The sequence below is a fragment of the Ambystoma mexicanum genome, chromosome 1p (assembly GCF_040938575.1).
Source record: "Ambystoma mexicanum isolate Mex_15411 chromosome 1p, UKY_AmexF1_1, whole genome shotgun sequence".
NCBI lineage: Eukaryota > Metazoa > Chordata > Amphibia > Caudata > Ambystomatidae > Ambystoma > Ambystoma mexicanum.
In genome coordinates, this window is record NC_090921.1 from 815661613 (window position 1) to 815677798 (window position 16186).

Sequence of the window (16186 nt, forward strand, 5' to 3'; positions counted from 1 at the left end):
GGAGAAGGAACAAGTTACCTACCTGTAACTGTTGTTCTCCGCAATGGGTTCACATGAGAACCCTCCATCTGTCCCTACTGTGGCTCTTCTGGGTTCATACTGGCACCTCAGGTGCTTCCAATCTGAAGACTGCTGCCAGGGGCGCGACTCAGAGAGACAACAATCATTGGATGGGTGCAGTATGACCCAGTCTTCAGTGATTGGATATCAAGCGAAAGGCAGTATTCAAGCTTTTAAAGCAATACTACTTTTCTTTTCTTTCTGAGGATTCCCAGCCTGACGGGGAATATTCATGAGCATGTGAATCCATGCCAGACCCATGTAGCAGAACAACAGTTAGAGGTACGTAACTTGTTCCTAATAAAACATATGTTCTCATACTTACTATGTAGAAAGGCTCGAAGTTAAAGAGACAGAATATGGAACAAGTTACTTACCTGTAACTGTTGTTCTCCAGCATGGGTCTGGCATGGATTCACATGCTCATGAATATTCCCCGTCGTCAGGCTGGGAATCCTCGGTAAAGAAAAAACCAGTATCAGTTTCGTTTCTGATCTGTCTTTCGTAGTAATAACCAATCACTGGTCTCTGCGTCATACTGACCACAGCCAATGACTGCCCTCTACCTAAGCACCGCCTCTGGCAGCCATCTTCAGATTTGGAAGCACGTGAAGTGGCAGTATGACCAAGTGAAGAGCCGCAGAGGGGTAGGCGGGAGGGTTCGCATGTGAATCCATGCCAGACCCATGCTGGAGAACAACAGTTACAGGTAAGTAACTTGTTCCTTCTCCAGCATGGGGTCTGGCATGGATTCACATGCTCATGAATAAAGAATACATAGCAGTATACACATGCACAACCACGGGAGGTGGCAAAGGCTCAACATTAAGCATAGCATCAAACTCAACATTAAGCATCTTACCTCCTCACCAGGCTCACCTCAGGCGAACAGGTTGCGCAGCACTGCTTGGCCGACCCTGGACTCCTCCCTGGAATCCCGATCGACGCAGTAGAACTTCGTGAAGGTGTGCGTCGACCTCCACGTAGCAGCCCTGCATATGTCCAGCAGGGGCACACCAGAAAGGAACGCCGTGGTAGCTGCGATCGCTCTGGTGGAATGGGCTCTCGGACGGCCGGGCAGAGGTCGGTTTGCCAACCGATGACAGTACATGATACAGCCGGAGAGCCATCTGGAAATGGAAGCCTTCGAGAGAGCCTTCCCCTGATTGACAGGTCCAAAGTTCACAAAGAGTTGTGACGTCTTCCGAAAACACTTTGTGCGGTCCACGTAGAACTTCAGCGCTCTAGCTACATCCAGCGAGTGCAAAGTCCTCTCAGCCGGCGACGAAGGCGACGGGAAGAATACAGGCAACACCAAGGGTTCGTTGAGATGGAAGTCCGACGGTACCTTGGGCATGAAGGAGGGGTGCGTCCTGAGCACTACCCTCGTGTCGTGGAAAGTCAAGTACGGGGCCTTGCAGGAAAGGGCCTGGATCTCTCCCACTCGTCGTGCGGAGGTGATGGCCACAAGAAAAGCAGTTTTCCACGATAGAAACTTCAACGGAGCCGAGTGCAGAGGCTCGAACGGAGGTCCCATGAGCTTGGTCAGCACCACGTTGAGCTCCCACGCCGGGGCCGGAGCCTTCACCGGCGGGAACGATCTGAACAGTCCCTTCATGAACTCTTTCACCAGGCGATGAGACCACAAGGACGTCCGCCCCGGGGTTCTGGTGTATCGGGAGATCGCAGCAAGATGAATCTTGATGGACGCGTGTGCCAGGCCAGCTTTGGCCAGCGTCAGCAGGTACGGCAGTACTTGGGGAGCCGTAATCCGTAGAGGGTTAATCTTCTGTGCGTGGCACCAGACAGAGAACCTCTTCCATTTGTGTCCGTAGCATTTAAGAGTCGAGGACGCCCTGGCCTTTGCAAGAACCTCTCTGCAGTCGGCCGGTATGTCGTATCCTCCAAACTCTAGCGCTGCAGGAGCCAGGCCTGCAAGTTCAGTGACTTCGGGTCGTGGTGGAGGATGGCGCCTCCTTCCCTGGAGAGTAGATCCGCGTCCGCCGGCAGCTTGATCGGCGGGGACGCTGACAAGTCCAGAAGGTCCGGGAACCATATCTGCCTCGGCCACGAGGGTGCGACGAGGATCATCCTGCACCGTGACCTCTTGAGCAGGTTGACTAGCCGGATTAGCAGAGGCAAGGGAGGGAACGCGTAGAGGAACAGGCCCTCCCAGGGGAACGAGAAAGCATCGCCCATGCTCCTCGTCTGGGGAAACCTGCTGGCGAACCTCCGGCACTTGGTGTTCGTCGCCGTCGCGAACAGGTCGATCTGGGGTGTGCCCCACCGTCGGAAGAGGCGATCCACCAGATCCTGCCGTAGTTCCCACTCGTGGCACGAGCGCAGCTCCCTGCTGAGTGAGTCGGCGATGGTGTTTTTTATCCCTGCCAGATGAAACGGCACCAGAAAAATCCTTTGGGCGACGGCCCAATGCCACAGGTCCTGCGCCTCCTTGGACAGCGCTGGGGACCTGGTTCCGCCCTGTTTCCTGATGTAAAACATGGTGGTGGTGTTGTCGGTGAAGATCCTCACCACCTTGCCCTTGAGGGACGGAAGGAAGGACCTGAGGGCCCAAAACACTGCACGGAGCTCCAGGACGTTGATATGCAGGGACTTCTCCGTCGGGAGCCAGAGTCCCTTTGCGTGCAGATTTTCGGTGTGCGCTCCCCACCCTTCCAGGGAGGCATCCGTAGTCACAGTCTCCTGGTGGGCTGGGGTCTGGAAGTCCATGCCCGCCGTCAGATGCGCGCGGGTGCCCCACCACCGTATCGCTCGTCGGAAGTTCTCGTCGAGCTTGATCCTTTCCTCGAAGCTGCCCGTCGTCTGGATCCAGCGCGCATCCAGGAATTCTTGCAACGGGCGCATCCGGAGCCTGCACATGGGAATGAGGTAGATGCAGGAAGACATCATCCCGAGGAGGGACTTGATGGACCTCACTTTGGCCGCGTCGGCCACCAACATCCGTTGCACCTTGCCCAATATGGTCCTGGTCCTCTCCTCCGACGGGGAGGCCAGAAGGGACACTGTGTCGAGCCTCGCTCCCAGAAACAGTGCGACTTGCGCGGGCACCAGGTGGGATTTGGCGTAGTTCACGGAGAATCCCAGGTCCGTGAGGAGTTGGACGGTCCTTGCCGTGTGACCCACGGCGAGCTCCCTCGTCTTGGCGCGGATGAGCCAGTCGTCCAGGTAGGGGTAGACGTGGATCCCCTCGCGGCGCAGCTGCGCCGCCACCGGTGCGAGGCACTTGGTGAATACCCTGGGTGCCGACCGTAGTCCGAAGGGGAGGGCTCTGAACTGGTAATGACGCCCTTGGACCACGAACCTGAGGAATTTTCGGTGCCCCTTTAGGATGGGAATGTGGAAGTAGGCATCCTCCAAATCCAACGACGATAGGAAATCCCCTTCCTCCAGCTGGCCCAGGACGTGCTGGAGGGTGACCATCCGGAACTTCTGCGCCTTGATGAACTTGTTCAGACGTCGGAGGTCTAGGATGGGGCGCCATCCTCCCGTCTTCTTCTTCACGAGGAAGTATCTCGAGTAAACTCCGGAGCCCCGAAGCCTCTTTGGGACGATTTCGATGGCGCCCTTCCTGAGCATCGCCTTTACCTCCAGGAGAAGTTGAGGGACGTGAAGTTCTTTCCTGGCCACGGGGGGGACGCGCGGGCACCTTCTTTGAAACTCGAGCGCGTGGCCCCGGGCCAGGGCGTCCAGCACCCAACGGTCGGTGGAGATGGACTCCCACACGCTGACGAAGCCCGCCAGCCGGCCTACCACCGGGGTGCTCCGGTGGGGGCCCGACCCCACAGCCGGTTCAATCCTGCTTGGACGCGGCGGGGTCCGCTAGACTTGCCTCGTCCTCTGTAGGCCTCTTGCGACGACGAGCGGGCCGCTTGACGGTAGGAAGCGGAACCGCCGCCGGAACCTCTGGAGGCGCCCTTGCCTCCGCTGCTCCGAAAGGGCGTCCGACGTTGCTGCAGAACTCCGAGGGCCCGGGCCGTCTCAGTATCCGCCTTGATGGCCTGAAGGGAATCGTCCACTGTCTTCCCAAACAGGTTGTTCCCGTCGAAGGGCATGTCCAGGACTCTGGTCTGGACGTCCTGCCGGAAGTCCGTAGCTTTGAGCCATCCACGACGTCGAAGGCAAACGCCGTTGCCCAGCTGGCGGAACCCAGTGTCGGCGATGTCCGTCGCCACGGTGATGGCGTGGTCCGAGGCCACCTCACCTTCCTGCAGGATCTCCAGGGCCTCCGCCCTCTTGTCGTCCGGCAGAAAATCCAGCAGGGGAGCTATCTTGTACCAGAGCTCCCTGTCGTAGCGAGCCACGATAGCCAAGGCGTTGGCCGCTTTAATCGTCGTCGCTGCCGACGAGATGACTCTACGTCCCATAGCATCCAATTTCTTTGCCTCGCCGTCCGGCGGGGAAGTCGATGTGGAGGCCGCACCCCCCCCCGCTTTCTTCCTGGCTGCCGCGGAGACGACGGAATCCGGGGTAGGCTGCGCCCGGAGGCACAGGGGGGCCGTGTCCGGGACCCGGTACTTTTTCTCGTACTGGTCTCTTCTAGCTGGCGTCGTGGAAGGGTTCTTGAGGAGGGAAAGGCCCTCATCCCAAATGTCGTCCAACAGAGGCACTGCGAGGACCGTCTTCCTCTTGGCCTCGCGCCGCTGATAAAGGAAGCCTTCCTTTTTCTTCTCCTCAGGGCAGAGTTGGAAAAGCTCGGAAGCCCTGGAGATCATGGAGTGTAAAGATCCGATCTCGTCGGGCGGAGAAGCCCTGGCGGGAGGCGACGACGGAATATCCTCGTCGTATGCCTCGTCGTCCGTACCCGTCGCTGCCGTGTCAGTCCCCGTATCATCCCCTCGGGTGGACGGGGAGGAGGGCTGGACGGGGCGCGACGGTTGAAAAGGAGGTGGTGGATGGATCCTTCTTTTCTTGGTAGGGGGAACACCAGAAGGTCCCGGTTCTGGATCCCCCGACGGGAGAGGTTCCTCCGTCGGTAACGGTAGTCTCGTCCTTATCTCGGAGCATAAGGACTGTATGGCCAACAAAATGGCCGCCGAGTTGTCTTGCGGCGCTGGCAGAGGGGAATCCGACGGGCGAGCAGGGGCCCCGTCGGTATCCTCGACGATGTCGTCGTCACCTGCGTCGGGGTCCATTCCGACGGGCTGGCCTTCTTCCACGCCTAGGCCGTGGCTTAAGACCTCGATCAGCTCCTCTTCTGAGGTTGAGGCCGAATCTACGACGACGCCCTGCCCCCCCTTCTTCTTCCCCACGGAGGGTTTCACGGGGGTCCTATCGATGGGCACAAAAGAAGACTCCCTCCGAGGAGGCAGGGAGATTCTGGGCCCCGAGGTCGCCACCACTGGCGCAGCCTCCACAGGCTGAGCCAGGGCCGCCGCGACCGTTTCGATAGAGGGCTTGGTCGGATGGATCAAGGCCTTCACCACCTTAGGTGCGCTCACCGCCTTATCCTTGAGGGAGGGGGCACTGCCACGCTCCTCCTCTGTCTTAGAGCTCGACCGGGGCCTCTCCAGGAGTTTCGCCGGGTGCTCGGCCTTCCTCTTACCCGACCCAGAGCGTTGGCTCGTGGTTGATGGTGCCGGGGAGGGTGCGCCCTGCCTGGCGCCCGTAGAGCCCGACCGTTCGGCGCTCCCGGTGCCAGCGGACTCGCGGTGCTTAGCCTTATGTTGGGCCCCCGTCGCCGGGGCGCCCTCAAAGGTCTTAGAAGACCGCTCGGATTTCTTCTTCTTCTCGCCAGACGGGCTCTTACCCTCCAGCCAGTTGGCGAGACGTTGATGGCGGTCCTTCATGGTCCGTTCCGACATGTTGCCGCAAAACGCACAGTCCTTCTCCACGTGCGTCTTGTCCTCATGAAGGCAGTAAAGGCAGAAAGAGTGTTCGTCCTCCTTAAAGACGTTCTGCAGCTGGCATCCAGGGCAGACCCTGAACAGCTTTCCGGGCGTCGAGCTTCCCTTCTCCTGGGCCATCTCCGAGACCGGGCCTGAGAAGCTTCTGGAGTCCTCCGAAGTGTAGCTCGACGAAATCTTCACCCTTGAGGGGCGCAGACGAATCCGACACGGGTCCCCGTTGATCGGATGTAGGATCGGTGGAGCTTGAGGCTCTTTTGACCGAAAGAATCGAAGTTTTTGTGAAAAAAGCGCGAAAAATAGCACTAACGCTCGAGAGCAATAGCACGAGGATCCCAACACATGAACGTGCGGTAAAAATCTGAAGATGGCTGCCAGAGGCGGTGCTTAGGTAGAGGGCAGTCATTGGCTGTGGTCAGTATGACGCAGAGACCAGTGATTGGTTATTACTACGAAAGACAGATCAGAAACGAAACTGATACTGGTTTTTTCTTTACCGAGGATTCCCAGCCTGACGACGGGGAATATTCATGAGCATGTGAATCCATGCCAGACCCCACGCTGGAGAAATTGAGGATCTGGAAGCTATACAAAGAGAAAGATGAGCATGCAAAGCAAGAGATTAAACAAGAGGATGTGACTGACCTGGCGCCCTGTCGACCTCCCCTGCTGTACAGAACATACCTAGCATTAAGACCTGAAGCAGGGTATACCAACCTGCAGTGGCTGTCCCGGGACGAGAGGAAGGGGGAAAAGGACAAAAGGAAAGCAGCGAAACACAAAGGGGAGAAGCACAACACAGGGGAGAAAAGAAGTATCTGGTGGGCATAAAAGAGAGCACACAACAACAGGTGGACGCATTGTTCACTGAAGCAGAGGGAGTTAGCAAAAAGGAGGTACAGAGAAGGACAAGGGAGAGGGGAGACCTGGGGGACGGAAAAGGGTGGACATCGGGGAGGATCAAATTTAAACTGGGCGATGAAGAACAAGACCGGGGGGAGGAGGAGACAGAAATAGGGGACGAGGACAGTTTCATGTCCGAGGAGGTGGAGGACGTGGTGGTAAGTGGAGGGGAGGAATAACAAAGGACACCATAGAAAGAGAGGAGAAGATGACTGAAGCAAAGGAGGAGGGAAGAATGTGAAGAGCCAAGAAAGCACTGGTAAAGTGTCCTCACAACTGGAAGGAGAAAGTAAAGATAGGACTGGCACAGGGAACAATGAGGGTATGGGGGGGTCCAGAGATACAGCCCTGGGCGACGCAGATGTCATTGCTACAGAAGGGGAGAGGAGACACACATTATGTTCCATGGCAGACAGTGGAGAGAGAACCTCATTTGTAGTTTACCCTCCCTTATGGCAGGGGCTAGCAAATGGATATACGCACTCAAAAAGGAAACTGCAGGAGTGACGTTAGCAACGGGGGACATAAAAGGTTTTTTTGCAGCAATAATAGGAAAGTAATGGGACAGGATTTGGAAACAAGCAGGGTACAAAGGGGTGAAAGTAAGTACCAATGCACACAATGGAGAACCATTTAATAACTGTTGAGCTCACATGTGGGAGGTGTTGAGGGGCATGTATCCGGACAGCTCGGATCTAGGAGCGGTCATGATCTGTAAGATGAAGCCAGATGGAGATCCAGTAGAGTATATAAAACAGGTCCAGGAGCTCTGGACATTGGAAACGTGAAAACCTTGGGACAAATGTATACCGTTATTCTACAATATATAAGCCAAAGGACTGCCATCAGATGTCCGGGCTTCCTTAGATAAAATAGTGGTGAGAGGCAAAGGGATAGGCAGAGCTACAGGCAACAATAGTACACTACTGTAAGAGAAAGCAGGAGAGTGGGAGACAGACAGCAGAAAACGCCACTAAACCAAAGAACAAACTGGTACAGGCGAAGCTTGTGGGATCTAAAGTGGAAGGGGCCGTGCTCATACCAGACGCTGCTGCAGTGGCTCCCGCCCAACATGGAGGGTTCCCTGTGGGGAACATGTTACTGGCCGGGGATATGTGCACGAGGGCTATCCACAAGGGAGAATGTACCAACCTGGGGAGCTGGGGGTATTTCCAACTGGGAAGAGGATACCTGCAGCGATGCAGAAGCGGATGATATAGGTGAGTAGGATACAGATAGGTGAGTAGGATACAGGATTGTTCTGTGTTTCATATGCGGGAACATAGGGCACTTCGCTCGCACCTGTCCCTTTGGGCATCAAGCGCAGGCACGGGCATCAAGCGCAGGCACAGGCATATCAAGTGGTATAACAGCAAGGTTCCCTTGCACCGCAATTCCAACCCCAGCAGACACCGCCCTTACAAACACAAATGCAACCAGGACAGCAACCGCTCCCACAGGTGCAATCGCAAGCATCAGCCAAGCAGGTTGGGAGCAGAGAGACTTCCCCAGGTATGCCGCAGGCACAGGCACCAGGGAATGCAATGGTACTGGGACAGAATATGGTACCCCACTACATGGGGGTCTGTGTTGTGGGGGGAGTCTCTTTCTGTTTCTGTCGAACATAGCAACCCAATAGGAGAACCCACAGGGAGTGCGTGTGTGTCCAGTCCTACCAGTAACTCAAGACCCTGAAAAGGAACCCGAAGTAGCAGTGAAGATAGGACCCAGAGAATTTTAAATTCGAAGGGATTGTGTCCTCTGACGTATTCCTTATCTTAGATATCTCCTTCCAGCTTTGCTGGCCTCGGAAATTTTTTCTCTAGAGGGCGCTGCATGTCGACGTCCGCCGAGTCGATGTCCCTCGACAGCCGCCGTATCGACGTCGACGTCATCCTGCCTATAAAGGCCGCGCGCAGCGTCCGTTGTTCAGTTCCGTTTTTCCGCGCTTACTCAGTGCCTCGGAATATCGTTGCTCAGTTTCGTAGAGAATCTATCCTATTTACCTCGAGATATTCGATGGCTTCCTCGTCAGAACCGACGACCCCTCGGTCCGGCATCAAAAAATGCTGAGACTGTGGGAAAAAGATGTTGCTGACTGACCCTCTCAGAGTTTGTCTGTGGTGTTTGGGAGCTGAACACCATTGTTCTGAGTGCCATTCGCGCTCTAGGTCTCGGAGTGGATCCCTTTCTCCGTCCTCCTCTTCCTCTGTTTCTCCTAAGAGAATCCCTTGCCCCATGAAACATAGTTCCCGAGCTGAATGGGAGGAATTCCGCAAAAATATGATGAGCGTCTTCGAGAAAGAGCCCTCGACCCCCTCGAAGACTGCCGAGAGCGATGCTCTGGTCGAAAGACCCGAAGGTCAAAAACGCTGCGAGTCGCAGTACCCGGCGAAGGAAGCTTCTCGAGCGCGTCACGAACCCTCGAGTAAAGCTATGACCTCGAAACCTTCTTCGAAGGTGCCGTCGACGAAAGTTCCGTCGACGCCGAGGTCGGTGTCTTCGACGCCGTTGTCGAAGGGACCTTCGACACACGGGTCTGTCGACTCGACACCATCTTCGACACCGGCATCGACGCCAAGGAAAGTCACGGTTGCGGCGCACCCAGTGGCTATCCCCAGGTCCTCGATGACGATGGCGTCGAGATTGTCGACTTCTTTGAAGAGAATCCCAATTTTATCGAGGACCTCGAGGCCTCCACCTTTGTTTTCGACGCCACACCCGAAGCCTTCGACGTCGGCGTCAACAACATCGACGTTTTCGAGGCCGATTACAACAAGTTTGGCACCCTCTGCCTTGGAGATGGGTTTCACACCCTTTGTGAGTTCAGAACAATTGAGAACTATGTCCTCAATTATGGAAGAGGGAGAACTATCTGACCAAGAAGAGACATTTGAGTTGCAGGGACCTGCAACCCCAGTTCAAGAGGAGTTATCCTCAGAAGAACGCAGGTTAAAGGATCTCCATGATTCCTTACATGAGGCAAGTGGGTTAGACACTTCCCCTGAGGTGGAGTTCGCTAGACCAGACCCGGGGGAGCATGCTGAAACCCCCTATAGAGCCTTAATGGCCAGGATCACAGAATTTATGGGGTGGTCAACACCTTCACAGGCTTTCCAACAAGATGACCTTATGGATATTCTTGATAAAGGTCCACAGGAGGATCCTGTAGTGCCTTTTCATAAAGCTCTTCAGAGGAAAATCATGACGAACTGGGAAACCCCAGATGTCGTCCTGGCAGTAAATAAAAAACTGTCTACTAAATACAGGGTATCTTCTGCAGACCTGGAGTTTTTGTCAAAACACCCATCCCCAGAAAGTCTGGTGGTACAGGCAGCATCTTCTACTGACGTCAAGACTGCTTACCCTACCGTACCACAGGACAGGGACGATAAGAAATATGATGCTATGGCAAAGAAAGTTTTTTCGGCATGTAGCATGGCGTTAAAATCTGTTAATGCTACTTGCACCCTTGGAAGATTCAGCCATACACTTTGGGAGTGTGCTTCTACAGCGGCTGACTGCATCCCGGAGGGAGAAGAAAGGGAGGCGTTCCTAAATATCATACAGGACGGTAAAGACGCTATGTGCGAATCCCTCCAGACGGGCATTGATTCAGCTGACAGTATAAGCAGAGCAATGGCGGCAAGTTCAACAACCAGGAGATTCGCTTGGTTGAGAAAGTCTGGTTTTGCCCCAGATGTGCAAGCCAGGCTCTTGAACATGCCATTCGATGGCTCTTCTTTGTTTGGGAAAAAGGTGGATGACAGTTTAGAAAAACTGCAAACATCAAAGGCAGCAGCAAAATCTCTAGGCGCTGCAATCCGTCAGACACCTTTTCGTCCCACAGGAACCTCTGCGAGGGGCAAGTCCTTTCGCTTCTACTCCGCATTCGGAAGAGGTAGAGGACGACCGGCTCAAAGGGGACAAAGAAGAACTACCCGAGGTGGACGGGGTAGATATTCAAAAGCCGCAGCAACAGCAGGTGCCCCTTTACCATCTGCATCAGCCGCGCCAAAACCACTCTGAGGACTTCCCTCACAAGACACCTGTAGGAGGCAGGTTAACTCAACATCTGGCGGAATGGCAGGCTATCACGTCAGATGCTTGGGCATTGGAAACAGTTGCCCAAGGTTACTGCCTGCCTCTCCTACGCATACCTCAGAGTCATCCACCGGGGATCAGCTCTCAAAAAGCTCCAGATCCGCTCCTCTTGCAGGAAATTTTAGACCTGCTAGAGAAAGGTGCCATAGAACCGGTACCTGTAGCGGAGAGGAACAAGGGCTGGTACTCCCCTTACTTTCTCATTCCAAAGAAAGACGGAGGACTGAGACCCATCTTGGACTTGCGAGAATTGAACAAATTCCTCAGGAAAGACAAATTCAAATAGTAACTCTTTCTCAGATCCTTCAGGCCCTTCAGTTCCAGGACTGGTTGGTATCTCTGGACCTTCAGGACGCTTATTTCCATGTGCCTATTCATCTCAAACACAGGAAATACTTGAGGTTCGCAATTGGCAACTCTCATTATCAATTTCGAGTGCTGCCATTTGGGCTGACCTCCGCCCCGAGGGTCTTCACCAAGTTAATGTCGGTAGTGGCAGCAAGTCTAAGGAGGGAAGGGATTCACGTCTACCCCTACCTGGACGATTGGTTGATCAGGGCTGTATCTTCGGAACAAGCTCAGATCCAGCTAAATCACGTTTGCCACTCCCTTCACAGACTGGGCTTCTCCCTCAATTTAAAGAAGTCACAAATGATACCATCGCAGAGACTCCAGTTCATCGGAGCGATCCTGGACACTTCCCTGGGAAAAGCCTCGCCACCAGAGGTGAGGGCTCAAGATATTCTACAGATGGTTACCAAGTTACAAAATGCCCAACGTCTCCCAGCCTTCGACTTTTTGAGGTTGCTCGGCCTCATGGCATCCTGCATTTTCCTAGTGCCAGAGGCTCGCCTGAGAATGAGATCCCTCCAGTGGGCACTGAGGACTCAGTGGTCACAATTCTCAGGAAGAATGACAGATCTTCTTCAGGTTCCCGACAGGGTGGCTCGAGACCTTCAGTGGTGGGCCTGTCAGGAGAACATTCTGAAAGGAGAACAGTTTTGGCACCCTGGCCGGAGATAACAGTAGTCACGGATGGCTCACTCACGGGGTGGGGAGCCCACGCCAACGACTTGACCATCAGCGGTCGTTGGTCTCCATCAGAGTCCAGACTACATATCAACCTGTTAGAGTTGAGGGCCATCAGACTTGCGCTGAAGGCGTTCCTGCCAGCTGTACAAGGGAAGAATGTCCTGATAATGACTAACAACACAGTAGCCATGCATTACCGCAACAAAAGAGGAGGCGTAGGATCACTACCTCTGTGCAGAGAGGCGATGCAGCTCTGGTTTTGGGCAATCCAAGAAGTAATCGCTCTATCGGCAGTTCACCTAGCCGGAGAGAAGAACTTGACAGCGGATGCTGTGAGCAGGCAGAGCACAGTCTCCCACGAGTGGGAACTAGCTCAGGAAGTCCTTCAAGAGATCTTCGCCCTTTGGGGAACCCCTCAGGTGGATCTGTTCGCCACCAGTGTCAACAGGAAGTGCGATCTGTTCTGTTCAAGGGAATGTCCCCCGAGAGGAGCTCTGGGAGACGCGTTCATAGTGGACTGGGAGTTTCCGCTTCTGTACGCGTTCCCACCGGTCCCTGTCATTCCTCAGGAGGTTGAGAAGATTCCAGAAAACCATGATCCTAATTGCCCTGGATTGGGCCAGGGGAACGTGGTACCCGGACCTTCTAGACTTGTCCATCTGCCCTCCAATTCGACTTCCACTCAGAGAGAATCTACTCTCACAGAAGGGAGGTCAGGTTCTCCATCCAGACATCAAAACCCTCAACCTTCACGCTTGGCTTCTGAAAGGCTGAGGTACAAGGATTGGGACCTCCCTGATGATGTTATGGCGGTGTTGCTTTCGGCAAGGAGGCCAGCAAGTCTTTATACCGCTGCCGTTGGAACAGATTTTGCAGCTGGTGTAGAGAAAAGAAGATCGACCCCTTTTCATGTGGTACACCAATGGTTTTGTCCTTCCTACTCTATTTGGCGAATTCAGGCCTTCAAGTTGGCACCATTAAGGGCTATCTCGCAGCGCTATCCATCTTTAAGCGCACTGCGGAAGTACCATCCTATTTCAAGTTACCCTTGGTAATACAGTTTCTAAAGGGGTTAACTAACGTTTATCCCCCAAGACCATTCCAGGTTCCCCTATGGGATTTAAACTTAGACCTAACTTTCCTGATGGGCACACCTTTCGAACCACTCCATTCTTGTTCGTTAAGATTTCTTACCCTTAAAACTGTTTTATTAATAGCACTTACATCTGCTAGAAGGGTGAGCGAGTTACAAGCTCTTTCTTGTAAACCCCCTCATACAATCTTTCACAAAGACAAAGTTGTCCTGCAAGTGAAGCCTAATTGCCTCCCAAAGGTGGTTTCTGAATTCCATATCACTCAGAAGATTACCCTGCCATCTTTCTATCCTCCTCCTCATCCGGGGAAAGAGGAAGAGAGGTTACACAAGCGGGACCCAAGAAGGGCTTTAAGTTTTTACATCAGTAGACTGGCTAGGATAAGACAAGCAGACCAGCTGTTTGTAGGCTACGCAGGTCACAAGCTGGGGTTACCGATAACTAAGCAGACCATTTCCAGATGGATCATTCTAGCCATTTTGGAATGTTATAAACTGGCAGGAAAAGAGCCCCCTCAAAATCTTAGGGCTCATTCAACCAGAGGTATTGCAGCTTCATCGGCCCTCAAAAGAGGAGTACCGGTTAAAGACATATGTGCAGCTGCCACATGGTCGTCCGTCCATACCTTTACACGATTTTACAACTTGGATTCCTCCTGCAGTCAAGAGACTAGGTTTGGAAGGGCAGTATTGCACTCTATTCATCAATAAAAGGAAGCATGAAGTCAGTACTCCCACCTCCAATAACAGAATACTGCTATGGGAGCCTATCTAAGATAAGGAATACATCGGAGGACACAATCCCTTCGAAGAACAAGTTACTTCTTACCTTGTAACGTTCTTTCGATGGGATGTTCCTCCGACGTATTCCTTATCGACCCTCCCATCCATCCCCGCAGTACTACTTCCCTTGTTGTTGCAGCTTACGCTCCTTCAGGGTGATTAGTCTAGTCCAGAAAGAAAAATTGTGGGCCACAAAACGGAACTGAGCAACGACGCTGCGCGCGGCCTTTATAGGCAGGATGACGTCGATACGGTGGCTGTTGAGGATCATCGACTCGGCGGACGTCGACGCGCAGCGCCCTCTAGAGAAAAGTTTTCCGAGGCCAGCAAAGCTGGAAGGAGATATCTAAGATAAGGAATACGTCGGAGGAACATCCCATCGAAAGAACGTTACAAGGTAAGAAGTAACTTGTTCTTCTGTTAGTTACATGGGCCACCAAGTCATGTATAAAGTAGGGTGGATTTCCACTCTCAAACAGTGTTGCACACGCAAGGCTTCTCTGGGACAATTGTCATGGTTGCAGTAACAAAAGATTTACCATTAACAATAGGTACACAGCATATAATAATACCCCTACTGTACTCAAAGGACACCCCAATAAACATACTTGGGAGGGATTTGCTGAGTAAACGGAAGCAAAAAATATTCTTCATGGAAAAGGGAATGGTGTGCTCAATGCCAGGCGTGTATTACGCCCAAGTGGCAGAACTCTTCCTGGAGCGCATGCACACTATGAGGACAGCCCATGTACCCCGCGATACTGCTGGGATGGGTACCGGGAATTTAAGGGAGGATACTAAGACAGAATTTCTATTTTGACCCCATTGTCAGAAGGAAGATGTTAGGGGGCACCACAGTAGTATTACAGCTTGAAGAAGTAGTGATTTGCAAAGACATGGTGATCCTATGCATGACAGATGGCGATGGCATGGAGTGGTGTACAGTGCTATGCATAGACCTGACACTGACAATAGCAGGGGCAACTGACGAATGGCACTTCTCAAATGGGGAAGGAGAATAGATGGTGTTCCAACTACAGATCACCTTCCCATTAAGAGTATGAGAAAAGGTGATACCGCAACTCATACACTTAGTGCACAAGGAGGGCAGGCACACACCAGAGGATCTGAAGGTCCCAGAGAAATTGTGGACAACAGGGCCCCATGATGTCGGGGCACTGAAGGGAAAAGGTGCGGTAAGAATAAAATTGAAAGAGGGAGCATTGCTGCCTCGAGCAAAACAATACCCACTGTCCCGTGAAGCAGACAAAGGGATATACTCGACCCTCCACGTATTATGGCAACAGGGAATAATACCGACATCCACGTCTCCATGCAGCATGGTCATATACCCAATAAAGAAATCAAAGGGGAGTGGGATCATGGAGAGTCATACAGGAATTACGCCCCCTGAACAACGTTGTAGAAGCAGAGTTCCCACTTGTGCCGATCCTGCCACAATATTACCCAACATCCCAACCAAGGCAAAATAGTTCAGTCATTGACCTGAAGAACAGCTGCTTCTCTATCGCACTAGACCCCGAATCCAGGTACCTAACCGTGTTCACGTATTGGGGGAACAGGTTTTGAACACACTAGATTACCAAAAGTGTAATGCGAATCACAAAGTATCTTTAACAGGGTGATTCAGATGGACCTAAGCAAGTTACAGTTGTCAAGCACAGTGATGGAATAAGTTGTTGATTTACTTGTGTGCAGTTAGACAGAACAGCAGTGAAGGGCAGACTCAGTGCACCTCCTAACATTGCTAGCAAACAAGGGGTATAAGATGGACAAGGAGAAATTACAGTACTGCCAGGAGGAGGTAGTGTACTTGGGGCAAATAAAATCAAAAGAAAGCTGCAAAGTAACACCTAAGAGAGTAGAGGCAATACACAAACCCTTACGTCCCTGCACAGTGAAAGAAATGCAGACATTTCTACGATTGTATAATTATGGCAGGGCATGGGTATTTGACTATTCCACCTTCACAAAGTCTCTACTGCAGGGACTCAAGGAAGTGCAAAAGGAGAAAAGGGCAATACAGTGGAGATAAATGAGAATTTTGCCAAACTCTGAGGCACTGGCCCATGCACCAGTGTTGGCTTCCCCCAATTATAAAGAGAAATGTTATCGGTTTTCTCATTCAGATGTCTCCGTGATGTCAGCAGTTCTCACGCTTAATAAGCCGCAGGGCCACAAGCCTATGGCCTACTACAGTGGTCTCTTAGACCCAATGATGCAGGGACACTTCCAGTGTGAGCAAGCACTTGTGGCTGCAACATTTGCAATTGAAAAGACATCGGGCCTCATTACAACCTGCCAGTCCGGGACCGTGCAAAATCCG